Source organism: Equus przewalskii, chromosome 28 (genome assembly GCF_037783145.1).
Source record: "Equus przewalskii isolate Varuska chromosome 28, EquPr2, whole genome shotgun sequence".
In the NCBI taxonomy this organism is placed as follows: Eukaryota; Metazoa; Chordata; class Mammalia; order Perissodactyla; family Equidae; genus Equus; species Equus przewalskii.
Genome location: NC_091858.1, coordinates 26,590,784 through 26,612,068, shown reverse-complemented (window position 1 = coordinate 26,612,068; position 21,285 = coordinate 26,590,784). Strand labels below are relative to the sequence as shown.

General features: G+C 38.3%; 1 protein-coding gene across 1 annotated transcript in view; it reads left to right on the top strand.

Annotated features, from left to right (window-relative positions):
• Positions 1-21,285, top strand: part of TENM3 (teneurin transmembrane protein 3) — a 2,420,957-nt gene that overhangs the window by 1,588,836 nt on the left and 810,836 nt on the right. Inside the window, exon 8 of the mRNA XM_070598205.1 lies at positions 19,238-19,318. The gene's annotated coding sequence lies outside the window, so the exon portion shown is untranslated. The remainder of the gene's footprint in view (positions 1-19,237; positions 19,319-21,285) is intronic.

Sequence of the window (21,285 nt, the reverse complement as noted above, 5' to 3'; positions counted from 1 at the left end):
TGATCCTGGGTGTGGACCTACACACCACTCATCAAGCCACACTGTGGCAGTGTCCCACATACAAAAAATTAGAGGAAGATTGGCACAGATGTTAGCTCAGGGACAATCTTCTTCAAGCAAAAAGGGGAAGATTGGCAACAGATGTTAACTCAGGACCTATCTTCCTCACCAAAAAAAAAAAGTCAACAAAAAAGAGATACCAATTCTATAGATGAGAGCCAAGTGTCAGCCTCCTTCCCCACTATAAGGGTACACTTAGTTCCTGGCCTTGTGCCTCTGTCTGAGATCCACTCTCCTCTCAGAGAGTACTTCCTTTTACAAACTACCATAATATGACATTCTAGCTCCCTTTAAGGCAAATCCACCTACTATCCAGAGGGTCTAACTCACATTAGCATTCTTTCTCCCCACCCTCCCAACACTCCCACAGTGCAACCCACAGAACACAATCAACTGTAGTGGTTCATGTCCCAAAGTCCAAGTTATCCAGTCCAGAAATGAGCCTTGAGAGAGTGGGATGGATGACTTCATAGGATCGCCCAAGGTGAGTTTCAGCATTCCAAGTATAATAAAACAACTTTGAAAGGGTTTTGTCATTTCAAGTCTTTTCCCTTAAAAGTTCTCCCTTCCACTCTGTAGGATAGATAGGCCCTCTCATTTTCCTGGTATTCCAACAAGTAAGAATTAAGTCAAACACACATACACACACACACACACACATCACTCAAGGGCAAACAATAATTTTCAAAAAGAAGAACAGATCCATATTAAGGAAAAGAAATATTTACCTAACTAAACAAGATGTACTTAGGAAAACATCACTATAGGGTGGAGTCAGTACCCTTTCTTCATCCTCTGAATTCTAAACCTTGCTCTGAAGCCTGTAGGTATATAAAATATAAATCCATTAGAGAGCTTTTTGAATCTCCAAAGTTGTGTCCCTTGACAGACACCTTCTACATACACAATGAAAGCCTGGGCCAAAGATTGAAGACAATCTCTAAGGCCACTAGCCTGCCTGTTGAGCAGACTGTCAAACTCAGAATCCCAGCTTGAATTACCCAGGGCACTCCTTTCCAATCGGACAGAGAGCAAAAAGTCAACTTCAAAGATTTAAAAGAAGCAAGAGCACACAGTTAGTCCTCAGGCTTTTTACAGTTAGTCCTGGAGACCTTACAAGAGAGGGTCCTGGCAAATGGGAGAGCTGAAGAAAGGCTGGAGATAAATAAGTTAGATGATGACTCAGTCAGTGTAGTGTGGTGGAAGGAGTAGAGAACTTAAGAGCAGAAACCCTAAGTTGTTTGAATTTATTCATTTATTCAACAAACATTTGTGACCGTGCCCCTCCTAGGTGCTAAGAGCTAGATATGGTTCCTAACTCCACCACTCATTGGCTGTGGGACCTTGGGTAAATGATTTAAGCTTTCTAATGTTCACTTTTCTCATTTGTAAAATCAGAAAACAAAACCTATTTTGTTTTGTTACACAGCGTTTTATGGTAAGGTTCTAGTTTGATGTTTGTGGAAGCGTTTGTTGCATATAGTATTTTCTATAAAATAAATGTGAATTTTTCTACTGTAATGTTCCAGTGTTACATTACACTTCTAATGAAATGTTCCAATAATTATTTTTGCTCTGAAAAGAGTTAATCTTGGGGCCAGCCCAGTGGCATAGTGGTTAAGTTTGCACACTCCGCTTCAGCGGCCTGGGGTTCGCAGGTTCGGATCCTGGGCACAGACCTACACGCCAATCATCAAGCCATGCTGTGGCAGCATCCCATCTACAAAGTAGAGGACAATTGGCACAGTTGTTGGCTCAGGGACCAGCTTCCTCACAAAAAAAACCAAACCAGAGTTAATGTCAACATTAGAAGAAAACGGCTCAAATATGGAGCATGTATTTCAGCACTTCACATGTACCAGGCAAGCTTTGCACATATCATCTCACCTGTTTCTGAGAAAAACAATACAAAGTTGCTACTGTAGTCATCATTCCTATTCTACAGGTGACAAACTGGAGATAATTAACAGCTTCGAAGTAATGAAGTTGGAGATAGAGGTGATGGTTGCAGAACATTGTGAATGTAGTGAATGCCATTAAATTAGACCCTTACAATGGTTAAAATAGCAAATTTTATGTTATGTATATTTTACCACAATAAGTTGTAAAATTCATTTTGCCAATGAAGGAGTTCATTCCTACCAATGAAGCCAGGAACTCAAGCCAGACGGGATACAAATACATCAAGAGTTGAGATCATAGGGCCATAGTAACTATTTCAGACTGGTAAAGAAGGAAATGTTTCAAAGACCAACGGAAGTTTGTAGATAACAACTATGGTTTTATCTACACACTGTTTAACATCTGGAAAAATTGATGTTTACGTACTCGATGTCAACTAACTCTTTTGATGACTTGATCTTTGAATATAGACCACGTGGGCGTGCGTTATGTGCATGATCTTTTAGGAACCCATCTCCATGAACTCGGTAGATAGAGTTTTTAAAACAGATATCTTAAATACTCTATTCTTTTATTCCAATCAAAGTACTTTGCTTTATATTAACTTGCTTAAACTTTTAAGTTGCTAAACTGGAATTATTCGTGAAATTCTTGAAACTATATTAAGTTATATGTATTGAAACCATCTTCCATGAAAATATAAGTGATCCTATAACATTTGCAATCTAATCGTAATTCATTTTATAATGGCAATCTCAAAACACGTTTGTTAATTTTGTTAATTATATCACCGTCGTTGACTTTCTCAGCTCACTTTCACTTTTGGTGAAGAGATACTTATGACATTTAGTGTTTAATGTCATTAGCGTTTTTTCTGAATAAGGATGGGAATGTTGTTCATCAGTTTTGTGTCTCCCAGGAGTAAATGCAGATATGGGTGTACCTGTTGACTATACACAGGCTGAAAATCGCGGTTGTGAAGAAATAACTACAATCTGAAAGGGAAGGAAAGTATACTGGGAAAAAAATGGTCCGGGAGGGTTAAGAGGAAGTTCTTTGGCAGATTGCTTTCCTCAGCATGCTGCCATCTCTCTTTCCAAAACACATTGGCAAACTACACTGAACAATCTTGATAAGGGAGATTCAATTAAAATGCTATAAGCATAAGATGTCTGCCTTCGTGCCATAGAAGGTTTTGTCAAAAGAATTTTATTACAAACCTAGCAGGATTTTTTAAATGTTTTATTCACTTTTAGCTCTCCCACTGATTACTTTACGGTTGAAAGTATAACACAACCAGTCGGTTCTTAATAAGGGCTTTTAAAAATCACAGCATGTTCTTCAGTCCCTCCGTACAGGATGAATGTGACATCAGGGACACAAATATCATTACCTTGATAAATTACTGACGGCATAATGATTATGGAAATCGTCATCGACTGATCATCAGTCACAATTTATTTCAAATCAATGTCTACAATTCGTAGCGTGGATGGAAGTTTTATCAAACCCCCTCTGGTATAGCACAGCTCTTCCCAGAGAACTTTCTCCTAAGCGCATCACAGCTTTGTCATGCATCATCTGCTGTTCATGAATGGAACCAGTCAATGATTCCATGCCCTCAAGCAATCCAAATTAGTCAGAAGAACATTGGGCTACCACACACCCAAAGGCAAACTCGCTCAGAAAAGCAGTTTAATTTAAGAACCAGCAAATGTGCCAAACTACGGAATCCCTCCCTCGACACAGAGTTTCCCATTTTTTGTCTCTTTCCAATTGGCAATAAATGGTAATGTTTGACTTTGCTATGCTGTTAAATTGCAAATAAATTGTTGCAGAATCATGACATAATAGGCATTTACATCTTTAAAACAATCTCTGTAACAGGAAGCATAATTTGCATGCCTTTGTCTGAGCCGGTGGTGTTTCATTATTCTTTTTCCAACGCATTTAACATTTCAAATAATTTTAAGTCACTAGGGCCCAATGAGTCAATCCCTATGGTATTATTATATAATAGTTCTCTAATTTTGAAGTTAGTCATCATTTGTTAAGGCTCACAAGATGGTCAATGTCAACGCTAGCTAACGATGAACTTATATCAGGAAAACTTTGTCCCCAAAAGGCTGCCTTCTCAGATTCACATTATAGACTCTAGATTATACTTTAGCTAGAATGGAAATTTGATTTGAATGTAGAAAAGACTGAATTTTTTTGAAAAGGCTGCCTTTTCTACTTTTGCCTCTTTACCAAGGAACTGCAATAATTTGTTGGGTATGTACTTTGGTTGGGATAGACAAGCTAATGTAGACAAATACAACAGGAAATAAACATGAGCCCTGAGTTCAATTTCATTCTGTGAGATAACATTGATGTAATATTCTTTTTGGAGAGAAAAAATAATATTTGCATCAATTGGCCAACGGAAGAAGGTTGAAGTAAAATTTAACGTTGAACTTGTCATCGTGTTATTGTACACTGTATGCTTTCTTGGTGTTTTCAATAAAGTTTGGTATTAGTAATATTACTCCTTAACTTTATAGTTTTACTTTCAAAATATTACATGTAATTAGACACTTAAGAGATGTTTTCTGATAAAGATAAGGTAAAATTACTAGTTCAAGTTTGAGTGTGACATATGCTTCTCTAAACTTACATAGGAATTGTCAAAAAACCAACACAGGGGCCTGCCTGGTGGCATAGCAGTTAAATTCTCTCACTCTGCTTTTGTGGCTCAGGGTTCACCACTTGGGATCCTGGGCATGGACCTACACAGAGCTCATCAAGCCATGCTGTGGCAGCATCACACATAGAAAGACTTACACACTAAAAGGATTTACAACTGGGATATTCAACTATGTATTGGGTCTTTGCGGAGAAAAAGAAAAAAAGAAGAGGAAGCTTGGCAACAGATGTTAGCTTAGGGCCAATCTTCCTCACCAAAAAAAGAAAGAAAGAGAGAAAGCAACACAAAGCAGATAAAACTGAAAATGAATACTATTAAGGATTTATCATTTATTAAGCATCAGTTATGACTCAAGCATCCTGCTAAATGTCCCAAGTACATTATTTTTTCATAACTCTCACAAGAACCCTACAGAGGTTTGTTTAGCCTCATTTTTCAAGTGAGGAAAGTGAATCATAATTTCCTGAGATCATAGAGTTAAGAAGTGTAGGAGGCAGATCTATTTGATCTTAAGGTCATCATTCTTCATACAAAACTCCTTGGAACCAGAATAGTATTTAAGATATAAAATTTAGTTAAGTTTTGCTTTTGGGATCTTTATGTGACTAGCATTTATGGAGTGTTTACTGTATGAGTCGTTGTAAATTGGCGGCTACAAAGAAAGAAAAAAAGAGGAAGTGAGGAAGAAGGAAGAAAGAAGATGAGAAAGGAACAGAAAGAAAGGAAGGGAAAAGAAAAGAACAGAGGAGGAAGAAAGAGAAAGACAGGGTCCCAGACCTTAAGGAATTTAGCTCTCTTGACCTCAATTTTCTCCTTCCTCCTAAAGAACAAGCATTTCGCAAACGAAGTGAGGACAATGGGCAAATCTTTTATAAGCACCAATAATATGCTGAGACCAATAAATCTAAAACAAGGCTGAGAATCATTGCTGACTTCATCCACTAAGCCCCCTCTCCTTTCCAACTGTCCTAGCTCTGTCAGTGCCACCATCATCGTCCCAGTCAATCTGTTTTGTGACTTTTTGTTGCCTTTGCCTCTTCTCTTCAATATCTAATTAGTGAGCACATGGCATTGGTTTCACTTCTACGGTGTACTTCACAGAGATGTTCCCCTTTCTACCCGTTCTGTCCATTCTCTGTGCCTTATCCATTGGGGACAAATGCTGAGTTGTTTCTAAGAAACTTATAAGTGACCCCATCAATAAGAGATGATTGCCCCTCCAGCTGGTCCTTCTGTGATGACTTTCCCAGTGTGAGATAAGGTCTGGGTCACAGTTCTGTCAGGTTGTTGGGGGCAGGCTGCTCTCCCTGGACAGAGAGACATACTGACGTTCCCTGGTGTCTTTATCTTGGATCTCAGGCTTCTTCTGCTCTGTACATGCCAGAGCAAGTTAGAGCTCAGCAACAAGGACGGTGATGTAGATGTTTGTGGCACAGTCAGCCCTGGACAGAGTGGGAGGCAGCACCATGTTAATATAGAGACAGACCAACTTGGGTTTTAGGGCTAGTTCTGTCCCTTACTAGCTGTGTGACTTTAGGCAAGTTTATTCATTTGACAAATATTTATTGACCACATGCTCCATACCGAGCAATTTTCTGGGGATACAACGATGATCAAAATCGACAAGATCTGTGGCTCAGTGGCGTTTACTTCTTGTGGAGTAATGGTATTTATTTCTAGGGGAAAGAGAGAAACTTAGGCAAGCAAACAACTAAATAAATAAGATTGTTTCAGATACTACTAGGGGCTATTTTTTTTAAATAAGTTGATGCAATAGAAACTATAACGAGGAAGTGGGAGCCATTGAATTTAGATTTGGTGGTAAGAAAGGCCTTATTGAGGACAAATGTTTGAGAATGAACATAAGGAACCAGCCAGGGAAAGATCAAGGGCAGAGCATTTGGGACGAGGAAAGAGTATATGGAAAGACAGAGGAGCAGAGAGCAGGCCAGGGCAGCTGGAGGCTGGGGGGCGAGTGGAGGCATGGTGGGGGATGAGAGTGAGCAACAGGGCTTGTAAATCATGGAAAGAGATTGGATTTTATTCAGGTGTGATGAGGAAGCCACTGGCAGGGTTGAAGCAGAGGAGTGACATGATGTGATTTTTATTAGAGAAATATGGTTCTGTCTGCTCTAAGAGGAATAGATGGCAGAAGGACAAAAGTTAGGGAAGCAATGAACCCAGTTAGATAGTTGTAACCAAGCCAGGCCATCATACCAGGAGCCGAAACTGGACCCAGTAATTTTGATTGCATGGTGCATTCAATTACTTTTGAACACCTAATGTATTTTTTTTAATTTTTTATTATTTACATTTGTTAGAATTATTTAATTGGGGCGTACATTTCTAATATACAATAAATTCCATTTAGATTTCGATTTTTCACAAAGTCAGCCCAAATACTTTACAAGATTTATGTGCTTCACTCTCTGCCTTACTCTTACTTTGGGGAGGTTATAAAGAAATTTTGGGGGAAAATTTTTACTTTTTGGTAATAACCCAGCTATTTCTAAATTACACTGGTGAGACAAATCAGACACTGATCTAATGCTTTGTGTATTATAGTAACAATTGTTCTATCAATCAGTAGCTGAGTGCCTCCATACTATGCAAGACACTGTGCCAAAAATGGTGGGATACTGGGGCCAGCTGGGTGGTGTAGTTATTAAGTTTGTGCACTCTGCTTTGGCAGCCCGGGGTTCACAGGTTTGGATCCCAGGCGCAGCCCTACCCATCACTCATCAAGCGGTGCTGTGGTGGCATCCCACATATAAAATAGAGGAAGTTTAGCAGAGATGTTAGCCCAGTGACAATCTTCCTCCAGCAAAAAGAGGAAGATTGGCAATAGATGTTAGCTCAGGGCCAATCTTCCTCACCAAAAAAAAAAAAAAAAAAAATTAGTGGCAGATACAAAGAAGTATGAGATACATGTTCACTGCTCACATGGAGTTTGCAATCTCACACAGAGCCAAGATGCATTTGTAGAACAGGTCATCACACATGACAGTGTATGCTGTGGTCCGGAGCAGCGTTTAAGGGTGTGTCTGCCTAAAGCCAAGGGATGGAGGAAGGGAACAGCCCAGGCAGTGACCAGCTTAGGAAAATAACAGGAAAAGAAGAAAGCCTACAATCTTTTCAAAGGCACTTGAGTAAACCAGAGCAGAGAATTCACGTGGGCCACTACATTATAAGAGAATAGTGGGAAATGAGGCAAGAAAAGAAAATTGGAACCAGATTGTGGAGGGGCTTAATGCCTGGCCAAGGAGTGTGGACTTTGTACTGTTGGTAGGGAGCAGCTATTGAAGGATTTTGAGAAAAGAAGGACATGATGAGAAGGTATTTGGGAAGATTGATCCAACAGCTGTGCGCACGAAGACAGGAGGGAGCCAAATCAGGAAGCAGCTGCTCCAGGACTCCTGGAGTTGAGAGGCATCTTGATTTTGTTGTTCTGGGTTTTCAAAGTAAAAGAATTTTATGAATATGTCAAAAATCCCCCTCATCTGTGCTGAGACTGTGTGAACTCTCTGATGATGTGCTGGTTTTTATCAAGAAGTGTTCTTTCTATATAATTAAAATGAATATGCCCCTTCTAGAAAAATTATTCGCCCTTTTCTCCATTCCTTTCTTGATTAATAGTGACAAGCTAACTAAAAACTGACAAGCAAATAGGAAAAGAGTAGGAAATTATGAAAACAAGTGAATGTTTTGCTAAGGAAATGTTTATTGCTGTGGTTCTCATCATTATCAGTTAATTACAGGCTCTCAGCAAATATCCCATTGTGAACTCAGAGGTGCGATATGTTTTATTTGAAAAAGTGAAATAGTGATTTCCTTTCCAGTATTCAGTTGCATTTCCTGCTATTTTAAGACTACTCAGTGGTACCAATGTACTTTGACAACCAATTATCCCAGCATGTCTTTGCTGTGTATTTTAACTATAATGCTTTTTAAAAGCTTGAATTGCAAAAACAGAGTTCTGTCTTAATTGATCAGATGTGCAGCTAGAGTTGTCTGAACACTATTTGTGTCATAGCTGAATAGCATAACTGACTCACGTGGGCAGAAATAAACACCTGTTGGAATAAGGCATACTTCCTTTGAAGATACTATTTGCAATTTTCCCCCAGACTTTCTTTTCTCCAACATCTTCACTCTTGAGGAAGGACGGCATGTCGTCCCTGAGGTCCAGCCATCTTAAAGAGTCCAACGTACCACAGACCATCCCTGGGAGTTTATAACCCAGTTTACTGAGACCAGTAGCGATCTGGTCATTGCAGTTACAGGCATTGCAAACCTCAGACTTTGCCCTCATCACCTTATTCTGGCAAACTGGGTTCAAAGAATGGCATGGTACACATTCTACAAGCAAAAGGTGACTTTACAGAGTAAGAATTCTCCATGTTAATGTTGCCCTAGGGCCTGTTAACTACAATTCATTGTTTAAAAGCTGATGTCTCTGATTGATTCAGGCACGGGGCCATTGCTTCATTTACTCTGGTTCTATTTTTTTGCTTCACCCTCCCAATTGGCTTCTGCAGAGGAGGAAAGTCAGACAGTAGTTACTGCTTTGGAAAGAAAAGATAAGCTGAACACTTTGGAATGCATTTTTCTAACACTCCTTTGCCAAGTGTTACATGACTGTATCAAATTTCTTTAGACTTTGATAATGAGAAACAGACAATTCCATAGAAAATACAACCAAGAGATCTGCAGTAATAGAGGATTTCAGAAATACACATGGTTCTAAATGGCGCTAAGATTATGTGCTTTAGAGTTCTGAATCTTTTCTTTTTTCCATGTTTGAGTAGGTACTATGGTTGATTATGAGGTTGAGGAAGGGCAGACGGCCTGCCTGCTGATTATAAATGTGCGTGTGTGTAAAATTTTCACACATAATATAATATTTCAAAGTTATTTTTATGGAGGCTCAGGGGTCCCAGAACTTAAACAAAACTGCTGATCATTGGCTCCAAGAAATACTTAGAAGGAATCACAGTTTTTTTCCTTCTTTCTTTCTTTCTTTCTTTTTTTTTTTTTTTTTTTTACATCATATGGAGTCATTTGCAGACTTTTAGGCTACAGATCACATGTTTATTTTTATTCAGCTGGCTTTGGAGATTTGAGCAATATTTGGAGGCACATGAGTTGTTGCCTTGCTTAATAAAAAGTATACTCGTAGGTATAGCTACAGCGTTTTTACTCACAAAAGGGTCTCACGACAGAGGGTGTGATATCGACAAAAATGTAATTTTGAAATTAAAAAGAAATAAACAAAACAATCTCCGGACAAAATTCATCCGGCATTGTCTTTCTTAAGAAGTCTTTATCATACCTTATATCCCCTGTGCTATAATGCTTGAAAATACATTATTATCTTTCACAAGAACACTGTAAACAATACTTGCATTATTCTACTCTGATCATCTCCAACAAATAAGACCTGGTTCACCTTCTAAGAATAATCGTTTAACAGAAGACATGTAATTTTGTTGGTATTATTAGTAGAGATTTATGTCACAGAGTCAACTCATTCTTTTCTACGCAAGAAGGTGGAATAAATATTTCATAGCTATGGCTTTTGAGGAACATTCCGCCTTTCAATCTTGAGGCAGTCTTTCAACATGTATGGCAATCAGAAGTCTTTAACAGATGTAAAATGCATCTTGTCTACTTGTCTTTGAAAAATGTAAGGATCTCAAGATGCACCTGAAATATTCATTATGTAGACAATATTCCAAGCAGGGCTGGAACTTGCTGAGTATTTCACTCACTACTTATTTATTCCTTTTTTTTCCATGCCCCTAATACTTCCTGTGTCTATGACTTGTCAAAATGCCTTTATTCTATAATATACCCACATTAGTAAATTTATTGATACTATTTAACATCACAAAGTTTTATTTGGTTAGTTTAACAATGGCTTAATGGCAGAATATATTTTGTACCATGAATTCTTTTCTTTTCTTTTACTTCTCTTTCTCCTCTTGTCCTTTTGACCTACCTGCCCCTATAGTTAAATAAAGCAGTGACTTTATTGTGAAATTATCCTTTGTATGGGCTTCTCTATTAACATCTGATAATTATAGAGGAATTTCATTGTCACTATGAAGACTAATTTGTAGAATTTTGCCATTATGATTTCTATAGTCTTTGCTTTGGGCTTCTGTGAAAAACCTGACCACAAATTGAATCCCTGATCCACTCTTCTGATCCATGCTCACCTCTTCAATATTAATTTATCTTTGGGATGAAAACTGTTACATTTCATGTTAATGTTTAAGACGTTTTTTGTAGGAAGTGATTTTATTTGATAAGGTGTTTAAAAGCAGAGCCCTTTAAGAAGCTTCTTTAAAGAGAAAGTGGATATTAACTCAGCTTTAAAAAGAGCACGGCAAGTCTTTTAATTACACAACTTCTCTACACACACACACACACACACACACACACACACACAAAGTCTTCTGCAAATACTAGAGTAGGAGTAACCGCATGGAAAAGAGCTTAGGATCATAGAAGACCACAAACTAATACCATTTTGCCATATACGACTATATTTCTTAGGAAGTGCAGTAAAACATATAAATTTCCAGCAAATCATTTCATTTTGTCTGATAATACACTAAAAAATATTGTCAATTTTCCTTTTCTATCTCTTTGTACCAATATCACTGTTTTCTTTTTCTCACCCCATCCAAGCTTCCTTCAATTTCATGCACAGAAATGCCTCCCTACAGAAAAAAATATATACGCTAAACTTTGTCATGGACCAAACTACTGTGAAAAGTGAGTCAAAATGGGGTCAAAGCAAAGCATTTTCTTCAGGCCTTATGATGCACTAAGTACTGTAATAGATAACTTTTTACATATATTTTCTCAGTTAAAATGGAATAAAAAAGATATAAGTAGTTTTAAATTTTGCTTCATTATAGTATATATAAAACTGTATTATATTTCTTTTATTATTGTTACTTGATTATTTTGATGACTGAGCTGGCATATCCAGTTTGGAGCAATAGAGCATTGTTTCCAGAAGGATAAAACATAGAAACATGAAAAGGAACTCAAATAGATTAATTTTGTTTATAAACTAGTATGTCCCATAAGAAGTAAAGAATATCCCAGTTGCCATTGAAGTTATCAATAGGGATAAGTACAGATCCAAACAAAAGAAATTTAGCTGAGACATCAGGAGAAATGTTCATGTGAAGAATGTGTCTCAGAAATATGTCATAGAAAATGTTGGTAAGTTTCTGATATTTTTGTGGAAAACTGTACAGCTGTATTTATAGGCTGATTTACATACATTCTTGCCTAGATGGATTTTTTTTTAAATACTACTTTAACCCTAGTTTCATACTCGAAGAAACTGAACAGAATGGAGGTCAGAAAAAAATTAACAGGTCAGCTCAATGTATTAATGTCACCAATGCAAAGATGAATTCTATTGCTTCCATGACAGTGTTTGTTCCTTTCTTTGATTGTTTGTCTTTTTAGCTGAACATTCATACTTCTTCAAAGAACTGTAGGCAATGCATTTTTAACAAAATCACAATGACTCTGTTACTTTCATGAAGATTTATTAGTACTGACTACTAAATAAAAATGTCACAGACACGGTAAATATCATGCATAGAAAGCATAAAGAAACGCTGCATTGGTTTGAGGACAAATAGGAAACATAATTTACATTCTGAGTAGAAAATGAATTTCTAGTAATGTTAGGCAAAAACAAATTATGGGCAAAAAAGCTAATGGTTCTCAGGATACCTGAATAAGAGGCAAAATTGAAATGAATTCAGATGCTCTGTGATGTACAAACAAGGCTGACCCTGGGCAAGCCTGTCAAGTGATTGCCTGTCCGTGACATCCATTCCTTGGGTACCTAGCCCCCTAAGCCCTTCTCCTGGATCCGAGCATCTACGAGTACCTGACCACAGCCAAGAGTTGTTGTTTTAGGTCCCTGCTCATCAAAAGTTTTCTGTCCTGACTTCCATCCTATTATGGCAGTGGTTCTCGAAACTTTTGATCATGGTTCACTTAGGGATTTATATATATCAATGTATTTCTACTTTCCAGAGGAAAATGACCCCATAATGAAAGATACTTGAGGAGGACCCAAATCACCATCAACATGTTGCCAACACAACAACTACACAACAAAACCAAATGGTGAATAAATATTAAATCTAATAGTAGTGTTTCAAATACGTTAATTCATATACATTTGCCTGCAACCACGACCAATTCAAAAGAGCAGTAATAACGACATATGCCTCCCCAGATTTCAGGAATTCTAACAATTTTCATGTGAACATGAATAGCAGGAGTATTGCAAGGTTCCCAAGCATTGAACTACAGTCAGATGTCTTTATGGAATAACCTGATTTAGAGTTCTCAGTCAATTCTGGTGACATGCTAATATTAGTTTATGAATAGTACTTTCTAGAAACTCAGCAAATACTACTGAGTATCCATTAGCCCCTATGAAATTGTATATTATTCAACTGTAAGAGTCAAAGATGAGTTCTTAGTCCATCAGGCTGAACTTTGAAGTTCCACAGAAGGCCATAGGGCATTCTTTGAGCTTTAGGGCCCCAGCATCAGCTCACTGATAATGAGCTGACGGGGTCTGAGGCTGTTCCCAGCTAGAAGTTGCATTTTCACCCTTCTTCTCTTGGGTGCTAATGACTACAAAGTTGAAAACCCCAGGCTACCAAAAAAAGAGAAAGAAAGACAAAGAGAGGAATAAAGACAGAGAGAAAGTTGTATCTCAGTCAGCCACGGAGATCTGTCTGACCCTGCAAAAGCCACCTTATAATCAGGCCCTTATTAGGCCACAAACTGAGGAACCAAGACAGGGAACAACTAGAGTTAGCAGCAATGTAGTCAGTGGTCAGATCAGCCAAGATACAGATCCGAGTCAAATAAAATTAGGGGAGGTCTGACAGGATGAGGACTTACCAGGGATGATTCAGGATGATGGGTAAACTGCCCCTAAAGGTTTGGGCACTGAGATATTGGAGCCCTAATATTCCAGATGGGGAATCCCAATGTTCAGAGATTCCTTAACCAGAGCTTTCTGTGGTTGAATTGCCTTTAGCCGTTTAGGTCCAGTATTTTTCAGAGGGCATCCTCCTTTTCCCAGGACTTTCAATCATCAGTGCCAAATCCGTGGGCTACATCCTCCATTTATTGTTCTACAATGAGTTGATTTTATGACTCAATTAGGACTCCGATGACATCTGCTTGTCTGAACATGTCAAGCTATCTGTGCAACGTAATTTCAAGTGTGTTCTAATGTGAAAACGCTATTTTTTTTGTCCTGTCATAATTCCCAATTACATTATTCAACTACTCCCAGAGTGGATGTACACACATCTTTCACCCTGATGTGGAGCTTACAGATAGGAAAATGATTTAATAAACTTCACCTGAGCTATCAGGTATGCTATGTTTGGCTGTTGACTAGTAATGTGTTGTTTGGATATCGGCTCAGAGCATGAGATTTAGATTTTATTGGCTGTTGTCAGTAGTTATTGTTATTCTACTTACAAATCTTTGAAGTAAAGTTTTGTCCTGAACCTTTCAGACTTTTTTTGTTGTTGTTGAGGAAGATTCGCCCTGAGCTAACATCCACTGCCAATCGTCCTCTTTTTGCTTGAAGAAGATTCACCCTGAGCTAACATCTCTGCCCATCTTCCTCTATTTTGTATGTGGGTTGCCACCACAACGTGGCTGCCAAGGAGTGGTGCAGGTCCACGCCTGGGAACTGAAGCTGGGCTGCTGAAGTGGAGTGCACTGAACTTAACCACTAGGCCATAGGGCCAGCCCCCTGGAGGTTTTAGATTTCATTTCCAGGGAAGCCAAAGGCAAATGTGACTGTAGTTGTTGGTTATTTTTTCTTTCCTTCTTTCTTCTTCTTCTCTTTTATTGTTGGCCATGAATGAGACAAGGCAGCAGGAAGACATACAACGCATTATTCAGAGTGAGGTTTAGACACTAGGTTTTCTGCTTAAAACACTCTAGTCTAGATGACCCTGAATGCCCTTTGTGTTTGATCATGGACACCCTGACAGTAACGTCGTTCACATGCCTACACAGAGGATGGTAAAAATGAGGGGTTGAAGCCTTGCTAAAGCACTTTCCTCATTGATAAAATTGGCCGTGACCTTAATCAGTGACTCTCTAAGCTTTTTGGCACTGACAGAAATAACTGTTTTTTTCCACTCTGTCTATTTTCATCACAGGCGCTTTTTCCCTCTGATCTTCAGATATGATCCATGTCCCTGGGTTTGTAGAGCTTTGGAAATCTGGTCACTTCGCTCTTCTTCCATTTGTATTATGATTCTTATCAGAATCCTCCCAAATATATATTTAAGGAGACTTGATTGGAAAAACCTCAGAATGTAGAAAAATATATGTCTATGAACATTGAAATTCATCAGTTTAAGGCCATTTTAAGTAGTCAGTTGGTTACCACTGTTTATAAACCTGCACAGAATATGTATCACTCTAAGTTATATACTATATCCATTTTCTTTAAATCTCTAGATCTGTTATTTTCTAAATATTTGCAAGGGGTATAAAATTACTGAAAGCCAAAAATAGTTTTTGCAAGAGTAAAGTTAATAGTAAATGATTATTTTAATTCACTTGATATTTGGAAACCATAATCTTGATTGCATGGCTAAACTCAGTAGCACCCTTAAGTAATTACTCCCCATAAATTAACATGCTATTTCTAGCTTCTGTAATTTTCAAGAAATCTAGGCTGTTAACTATAAACTGTAGTTAAATACCCCAAGTCACATTCAGTCTAGAAGTTTCTGACACCCTTGTGATTAACTGTGTGGTGATCGGCTGTGTGGGAGTCTAGCTCTTCATTTGGACGGACTGAACAGTCAAGCCAACTTCTTCACTATTGTTATTTATGTTAGAGACGCGGCCTTTGGTTGTTTTGTTGGCATATAATTTCACTCTATAAAAATTCTATAAATTTCAAAGACTGAGAAGTCACTGAAACTACATAATTACAGTTGATAACTTTGGGAATGATCTATTTTAATGATTTATTTTAACCTATGAACCCCAGGAAAGTTAAGCCCTGTATCATTGCTTAATGTTCAAGATCCCTCTGATAGAGAGCCTGCATTTCAGGAAAGAGAACTATGGTTCACCAGTGATACTAAGTGCTATAACTATTTAAGTAAGTAATTAGTATATTCTCTAAAATTATATGATTATAAGCAATGAAGTATAGACACTATCAGTATATCAAGGTTAAACAATTACAATCAAAACCTATTATGTTTATCTTGATATTGGCAGGCCTCTTAACTGATAATGCTCTATTATGGTGTTTGAATCAATGAAAATCACGTTGCAAATTTTAATGGCAATTGTCACTAATATTAGAATATATATATTTGCATTTCCCAGAAGAAAGCAAGCACATACAGTCAACTCTCCTTCAAACGTGCTTAGCCAACATCTCAGACTATCTGAATGCTGGCCACTAGTTATAAAGAGCCAGTGATACCCTTCCAGCATAATAAAGGAATCTTTATGAAAAAGGAAACTGACAGAGATAACTAGACTGCTACTCAAGAGTTCAAGTTAGGGGCAGAGCTGCAGACAAAAATTCTCATCTCTGGAGAGGCAATCTGGTCTAGTAGAGAAAGTGTGTTCCTGAGAGTCAACCAAACTGGGCTCAAATCAGGGAGAGGATCACCCACCTTACAGCATCGCTGTGGGGATGGAGGGAATTTACATGCGTGAAACATCAGCCGGTGGCTGACACTGACATGTGCTACATTCACACGAGTTCACTTCCTTCTTTGCTGCCCAGTCCTCTCTTAAGTAACAGAAGGTCAGTTTTAGGGAAAAATAGGCAATCTTCAGCTGGAATAGTAATTGTATTTTGAAGCATCTTTTCAACTTGGTCATTGGAAATGTATTTAGGCTAGTCACCATATTTGTTTTTGCTGACTATAGAATAAACAATCTATTTAATACAGTGCCAGGCATATAGCTGACGTTCAATAAATATTTTTGAATGAATAAATAAACGGGAAAATATGGAATATATTTTCTCATAGAAATATTTTGTTGTAGAAATTTCTCTTATAAAATAATATTAGATAACGTGACTAGGTTCCTGAGCCAGAATACAAAAGCCTACAGAGCCAGTAAGATAATTAGAAAAGAATATTTTACCAATACGACTGTGGAACCAGACCCACACATTTCCACAAGGAAACGCATTTAAGTTGCTTCAGTGTGGAATTCCAAATGCAGTGAAACCAATGTTTTCCTCTCCCAACCATTTCCAGTAGTCAAGTAGACAGGACACAGAAATTCTCCAGCTCCAAGCAACAGGTGCTGATTTGTAAAACCCCAGAGATTGACTCCAGAAAGCTCATCAGTGTGTGTATTCACCGTTCTCCTATAAATGCAGTCTCTAGAATCATAAATGACCGCTGAGTCCCTAAACCTGACTTTGGGAATTGGCTTGTCCCCACTGTCACCTTCGGCCATGGCACCTTTTACCACCCACCCCACCTCCCCAGGCTCTCAGTGGGACATCTGATAACCAGGAATTGAAGAAACATAATGCATAATGCTTTACGGTTTAAGTGCCTGATGCCTGTGTGTGTTCCACAACAACGTAAAAATTCCACATTTCTCATCAAGTTATAAAATAAGAGCAAATGTCACAGGAGTCCACTTCCTACTTGCTCCAGCTCAAGATGCTCCAGGGCACCCCAGGATGTCACCATAATATGGGAGTTGAAGCTCAATTGAGAATTAGCAGTATTCTGACTGTGACAGGAGAAAAAGCACTGATAAGAGCTGGCTTTGTGAAGGGTGGCCTTTGGTAAATTCCTTAAATGTTCTCATTTTCAGTTACCTCATCTGTAAAATTTGGATAGAAATAGTGCCTGCCTTATATCTTTGCTGTGGAGATCCAGTGAGTTAACGCTCTTAAAGCCCTTAGAACAGTGCAAATACGCTTGCTCTCCATAAACGTGAACTCTCGTCACTTCATGACTGTCTCTAGGGGGTTCCATGTCCAGACATCTCCAAATCGTAAGGGAAGAGTAACCTGGATGGAGGAGGAAGAGACACTTTAATCCCTTGCAAGGACCCCTGATACACTGAACTTAATCACCTGCAGAGCCCCTTGATATGCTAAAAAAAAAAAAATCTGAGAGTCATTGCATGGAAATAACTACGTACCAGAGCAGATTATGCCCTCATCTAGGGTGATTTGCAAAATTTTTAACAACTAGTATGGCACAGGCACAAATACAGATATTGGCTGTACAAATTGGCACTGAGGTTTGCATGTAATGGCTGAATATCAGGTCAGGCCCCAGATCCCCACAATTTTCATCATTAATGTGAATACCTTGCACCTAACCAAATCAACAAACAAAAGAAATGACCTTTCTTCATTAGTAACCCTGATGTGAAAGCATTCTGCTCTCGAGCACAGCCTCCTCCGTAAAATATTTCTCACTTGTCTTCCATCCAACTCTGCTGAGCCTCCTTACTCCTCTCTAGCTGCTTCCTCGCTTGCTTCTTCCTTTCTTCTAAATGTGAGTGAGCCTGCCTGGATCCCTCCCTCTTTATATATTCTTCCTCTTCTTCTTCTTCCTTCTTCTCCTCCTCCTCCTCCTCTCCCTCCTTCTTCTTGTTCCTCTTCCTCCTCTTCCTCCCCTTCCTCTCCTTCCTCCTTCTCCACCCACCTCAGCGATCTCAGCTAACTTCATTGCTTTAATGATCACTTCCCTGAGGTTCGTCATTTTTTACCTGTGACCCTTGGAGCAGATTGTTTCCTCTGCTGCAGACTCGCAAAGACGCCTCTACTCTTTTTCAAGCATTGTTGTAATCCTTTGTATTAGTTTGTCCTGATGAACTGAGAGCATCGGGAGGGCCAGGCTCAGGTCTTTCTTATTCACTGCCGTATCCCTGGGCCTAGCATAGTGCCTGGAACATTACAAGTGACTCAACCTGGAGCCCCAAAGTTTTACCTGCCTTCCAAATCCTCTGAAAACATCCCTCACTGAAACTGAAATGCATTCAGCTCCCCCACTTTTCCATTAGGTTCACATTCTGTACCTTGGTCACTTTGTCCCATTTACTCAGATGGCCCTCCCCATCCATTCTTCCCTGTTCCATCTCCTGCTGGAACTGTCTGTAAGAGATCATACTCATCCTTCAGTCTCAGCTTAAGCCCCAACTCCTCCATAAAGCTTTACTCAATCTTCCTCTTGGAAGCAGCCTCTTCTGCCTCCTGAGTCCCACAGCATCTGATGTACACCTCTGTTATGGCACTCACCAGTTTGGTATGCTTATTATACTTCTTTATTTACCTAATTTCTTTGAGGAATTATGCATTATATATCTACAAATCTCCCACACCACCTGGTACATGCAAAGATACTTAGCAATTGCTTGTTACATGAATGAGTCATCACACTATAGTTATGTAGATAAATACATTATAGTGTATTAATATATACAGTTATAGTAAAATAAATACCTTATAGTACAGCAATTTTTCTATTTGTACTGTTTCTCCAGGGCTGTACCGTAACCAGCTTCTTTGCTTGGCAACTCTAATGAGCAACCTGCCACCAAATTCAGAGAGAATACTCCTTTTGGGTGAGTAGCATTTAAATTTTAAATCTGATTGTAATCAGAAAGCAAATGTTTGCGCCTCTATTTTGTTTGAAGCCCGATTTCATAAATTTTTTAAATATTCTGGCATGTTTTCTTGGTGATTAGAGGGACTTGATGAGGAAAGTTTTCAAGAAAGTTGTTTTTTTTTATAGACATTAGCATAAAGCCTTTCAATTTTGACACAATGCTGAAGTGATTCCATATATTTCTGGAAGGAATTTATATTTTTGGGTAAATTTTTTTTAAGTGTAACATTCAGAAAAATGTGCAGGTTATGAGTGCTTGATGAATTTCCACTGAGTGAGCACATCCATGTGACAGCACCCAGTTAAGAAACACAGTGCTACCAGCACCCCAATAGATCCCTCCCACCCTCGTGCCCCTTCTCACACCACCCCCACCACTCTTTCTCAGCCCCATCAAAGTTAATTACAGCCACGATTTGTAACACTGCAGATTAGGATCCCCTGTTTTTAAATTGTATGTGAATGGAGGGACTATCTTTTTAAACAACTTAAAAATAAAGACGGAATTGAAAAAGTGAGCAGGAAGGCCAAATGATTTTCTATTTACGTAACAGCTGTTTTGCCAGATGATTTGACAGCTAATTGGAGTCGGATTGCTTTTCTTCTTAGACCCAGCAAATATCACCTGTTTTAATTGAGGGTCACTGCTGATTAAGCACTCTACTCCGGTTTTTTCCTCATGCTTGTGCTTCATAAATTATAGCCTGCCCAAGTTCAGGAAAGGTATTCATCACGTCAAATGTTTGCAGCAACTGTCTTTTATAATTAAAGCAAAAGATTTTCTTGTAGCGTTGACTGATTAAATTGGTAATTAACATAGGATGAAGATTCTGCATGGTTTCTCAAACGAACCAAGAAAATAGAGGTACACTTAGATGAGCTAAAGGCTTAATACATTTGTTAAAGGCTTTATTGTATTTAGCATAATAAATGAGAAATGGGATCACATTTATTTATTTCAAGAGAGAGAACTGCCTTTCCAGGTATCCACTCTAGAGCAGGCCTTACAAAGAGCCTATTAATCTCTGTTAATTTTTAGGCATCTTCCCAAGAAATGCAATTAAACCCTAACATTTCAAATGCTCCACTTAGTGATCTAGATAGTATCTTATTGATCAAGATCTTGAAGAGAAAGGTATTAGAGTTTCTACCCATCCTAAATTTCCCCCCAAAAACTGTTGCTTCCCAATTTATTTTATGCTATTATTGAATATTATGTTAAATATTATGACTTCTCAGCCTACTTTAGTAATTTTCGTTTTAGGGCAACTGATGCCTTTCTTAAAAATAATTTGTCACCCAAATCTCTTTACATTTACCATTAATGATCTGCAAATCACAGTGTGATATTTTTGTCTAATCTGGTCCATTATAGGTTATTTATCTGTTACCCAGAGAAACTTCTTGACTTTGCTCCTAAATTTTAGTATACACTCCAGTTTAGAGAGACCTGTGGTCCTCCGTATGCCTACATCACCTCAATCTGTTCTTGAACATGTCCTTCATCGTCTTTAATTATGTGAATTTTGCATACAAGAAAACAATTAAAGTAATATTCCTCATCAAGTTTTATTTCAAGCTATTCAGTGGGTTTCTATTTATCTTAAAGAATATGTATGTTATAAATCACTTAACGAGCTGGAACATTAAAATTGGTATTAAAAGATATTTGACAATATCCCAACTTTTAAAAAGGTTGGGAATTACAAAAATAGCTACTTGGAATATATTCCATTCAGTTACTAATATGCATGAGGGTGGAAAACAGGGAGTTCTTTCCGTAACAAAGATGGGATCAATCCGTAACCACCACTGCCCCCTTCCATAGAAAACCACTGTTCTGATTTCTATCAAGGAGATTAGTTTTGCCTATCCTGGAACTTCATTTAAATATAATCAGACAATGTGTGCCTTTTTGCTTCT